The sequence below is a fragment of the Podarcis vaucheri genome (genome assembly GCF_965113315.1).
Source record: "Podarcis vaucheri genome assembly, chromosome: 5".
In the NCBI taxonomy this organism is placed as follows: domain Eukaryota; kingdom Metazoa; phylum Chordata; class Lepidosauria; order Squamata; family Lacertidae; genus Podarcis; species Podarcis vaucheri.
Window position 1 is genome coordinate 67,261,634 of NC_138763.1, and position 3,911 is coordinate 67,265,544.

Below are 3,911 nucleotides of genomic sequence, written 5' to 3' on the forward strand. Positions count from 1 at the left end.
CTCAGTTATAAGAAAGATTTGCTTAGTAACCTTGCCTTTTCCAATTCTGTCAGTGACCATGGGTGTCCCACTGTTGTTTTAGGAGCGGCTAAGATTCTTTGCTGCTCTTGCTTCATCATGCTGTGTAGCAGATTCTTGTTCTAGCACAGCATGACTATTGAGGGTAGAAAAAGTTATTGTGCTGATATCCAAGTCTTTTCCTTTGAGGAACTGGTCCAATTCCAGTTGTTTCCCAGCCTTGGGATCTATCTGCTCTGGGATAGAGTGCTGCCTTTTCTTAGCTCCCTCAGCAGTTTCTGGTCTAATCTCTCTCTCTCTCTCTCTCTTCCTCTCCGCTGCTGAGTTGTGAACTTTAATTTGATTAGTTTCTGTCTAGATTGGAATCCTCCCTTAGTTAGCAGTTGTATCGATGGAATTTTCTAGTTAGTTTTTCTTATCTCTAATTTTCACTTTGGATAGAGAAAAGGGGAGAGAAGCACTAATTACAGAGGAGTCTCTGTTGGGATATGTCACTCCCATATTTCTTAAGAAAATTCACCCTGGAAAGCATTCCCTACCTTCCCCTTCTCTCCCCCACCTCTCTCTCTCCCCTTCAACTCACAATGCCTACGACAGCAGTGTCTCACACCAAATGTAACTGACTTGTAGAAAAGATGGAAAACAGAAATGCTATATGTTCCTTTGTTATCCATGAAAACCTTTCCATAATAAAACAACCATTGCTAGGATGTCTATGTGCAGTTTAGTAATCCCTCAAGGAATTAAATCTTTGCCCTCCTCAGAAGGATTTAAATCCATACATCTTTAATGGGGGTATTGAGATGCAACTTAAGTTGCATTCTCATTACAGTAGTCCTGATGAAGGAAAAAGCCTTTAAGTCATTAAACTTGCATAATAATGTATATATGAAAGTAAATATGATCTTCCCAAATTTTGTCATGGAGAGTGGGGTTGTTAAAACCTTGCTAACATCTGTGGCAACATGAAATCTGCTTTTAGGAAGCTTTTTAGAAACAAGATATTGGGTAGTAGTCAACTAGGTTTTCCTCAGAGTAGACTCATTGATATTAATGAACATGACCAAGTTGGATACTACCCCACTCCCCATAACAGAGTTAGGAAGACCAGCTCTCATTCAGAGTGCTCCAAAGCAATAAACCTTCGTCTTGAAAGCAACACGATGTGTCACACTTACTTAAAAATTGGCACCTTGGGACTAAACACCATTTACTTGGAAATTATTTCTTTTTTTAAAAATTGCATTGATATCAGTCCCTAGTTGTTGGAATGCAAGATTTGACCATGTATTTGAGTGTTGTCCTCGGTGGACCAGAGCTGAAGTTTCCACTCTCCATAAATGCAAAGAGAAGCATGGAAGCAACAAGGAAGACAAAGGGGGCACATAATTCTTCTGCAGTGCTGCTACATTCAGTCCAGTAAATATTGCCACTGCAAGGGCCTAAAGTGACATCCACTCCCACCCTCCTTCTCTTCTATAGCCCCTCCTTTAACCCCCCCAGCCATTTACCACAAGCACAATTGCTCCCGAGAACCTTCCTCCAACCTATATTCCTCATCTTTCCTCCCAATGCCTCATCTTTAATCTCCTCAGTGCTAGAAACACCACCTTCCAGATCTACTTGACCTCTTCTCAATTCCTCCTCCTCTCCAGCTTTCTCTTCCCCTTAACTCCCAGCCAGTTCCACTGTTCTCTCCTCTGGTTCCTTCTCTTTCCCTTCCAGCCATTACCAGTGGACTAAAACTGCCATATTAACCTGTTCTCGCTTGCCTCTCTCTTGCCCCCACCGTCACACTGTTTTCTCAGAGCAACTTCACCCGACCCCTACCATTAGAACCTTGGATAACAACCAATGAAAACAGAGTGATGACACCTTACAATAGATCTACTGTATTGGCCAGAATATAAGCCTCACTTTTCTTCCAAATCCTGACTGTGAAAAGTTAACGTACAGCTTAAATCCGCAAGCTTACAAAAATTGGCTTTTACGATATGATTGCTGAAACAGGCATACGGTAAAACGGAATGAGTGTGAGTGCCTGTGGAATTTTAAGGGAGCAGCTTATATTTGAGTATTGTCTTTTTCTCTCCCCCCCCTTGAATTTTAAAGGTGTGGCTTATACTTGGGTGTGGCTTATATTCGGGTCAACACAGTATATACACCCACACACCTATAAACACCCACACCCGGACTTCCGGTGAACCGCAGCCACAGGAAAGGAGTGCGAGGCTGCTCTTCGGGGGGGGGGTCTCGAACAACGCAGGGGTCTAGAGCTGTCACAAAGGCTCCGTAGACCTCGAAACCCAAAAAGGATTATCTTGGGGGACAGGTACCTGGCGGTGCTGCCGGTGCTCCCCTGTTTTTCGGACATTTTAAATCAAGTTTGAGGACAGGATTGGAGCTGCAGCATGACAGGGAAGCAACAGACCCCGTGTTGTGAAGCCTCAGGCTCCAAGCGAAAGCGGCAAGCCTTCAACAACAATTAAGAAGCTTGGTCATAACTAAAACAATAACAGACTGAATTTAAGTTAAAGAAACCAGCAGAACAAAGATACTATGATATGAAAGAAGAAGGAATTTGCTTTAGCGGTAAGAGTAATTGGCGTGTAACGGAAGACTGGGAGAGGAGAGGGAGTAAGACTGTAACTGCCGAGTGGGCGTTGTGGAGAGACCTCAGATACAAAGTGTAAAAATCTGAGGCAATGGACTGATTGAAAACAGTTGAATATTTGAAAAGCGGATAGAAACATTTCTGCTCTACCCTGGTTGGAGCGCGCTACGCCAGCGACTAAAAGGGACTGTAATTTTTCACCCAGTCTAGGATATTTAAGTGAGACTTTGTTCCGAGTTATGGCATTTTGTATATACCTCCCTCCGCCTAATGTGTTCAAGCTGAAACTGTTTCTTTTTATTATTTGGGGTGCTTAATTGACTGAAAGCTGTTTGTTATTGAGAGGAGCGGACACGACGAGAGGTTTGGGAGGAGAAAGTGAACCGTAAGAGGAGAACTTTGGAAAACAGTGGAACCTCTCGCCGCCATTGTGCTCCATTTCCTGTTTTTCTTTTAAAGCGGCACACAGCTGTAATCATCTAGGAGAAGATAACCTTGGCGCCTTAAATATTTAACCTATCGCTACAGAAAATGGGGAGTAAATGGCTAAGTCGAAAGAAAAGAAAAGAAGACTTAAACACAGTACCTTGCAAGATTTTACGTTCCCGCTAGATCCTGCTGCCTTTCCGTGGCAATCTCTCGGTTTAATTTTGACTCCCCTCCATCTTTTCTGCTCTGGCTTCGAAACCCGCCTCGTACTTCATCCCTACTTCCTGGAAAGTATTGAGCTGGAAGTTTCCCACCTCCTTTTCTCCCCCTTGTGTCTTGATGTTCTCTACTTTATTTACTCTCTAGGATTTAAATCCCGAGAACTTTCTTCCCCTTTCATTTGCTTTTTGTGACTGTAAACGATCCATCTAACTGGTCCCCTAGTTGTGAGTGGAGAGAGACTTCATACTGAAGAACTAAAAGGGAGAATGCAAGTAAAGCGCCACTGTGTGGGGCCAGAAAGGTACTACATTGGGAAAACAAAGAAATTTCCTAAATTACAGTTGAGCGACCCCTAGGGGTGGGAAAAACTTTTTCTTTCTTTTCTTTTCTTTTTTCTCTCGTTAATTAAGACTAATAGATATACAAAATGAAAAAGGGGACGGGAACGCCTGCTGAAAGGAGACCATCCAGACAAGAAAATGGGAAAGAGGGGAAGGAAATTAAGGACTATGATAATTTGATGGCTGAAATAAGGAAAGAATTTAAACACAATGAACAGTATATTGAGAAAAAATTACTGGAAGTACAGGACTCATTGAATAAGAGATTAGAAGGGGTGGTGGGAGAG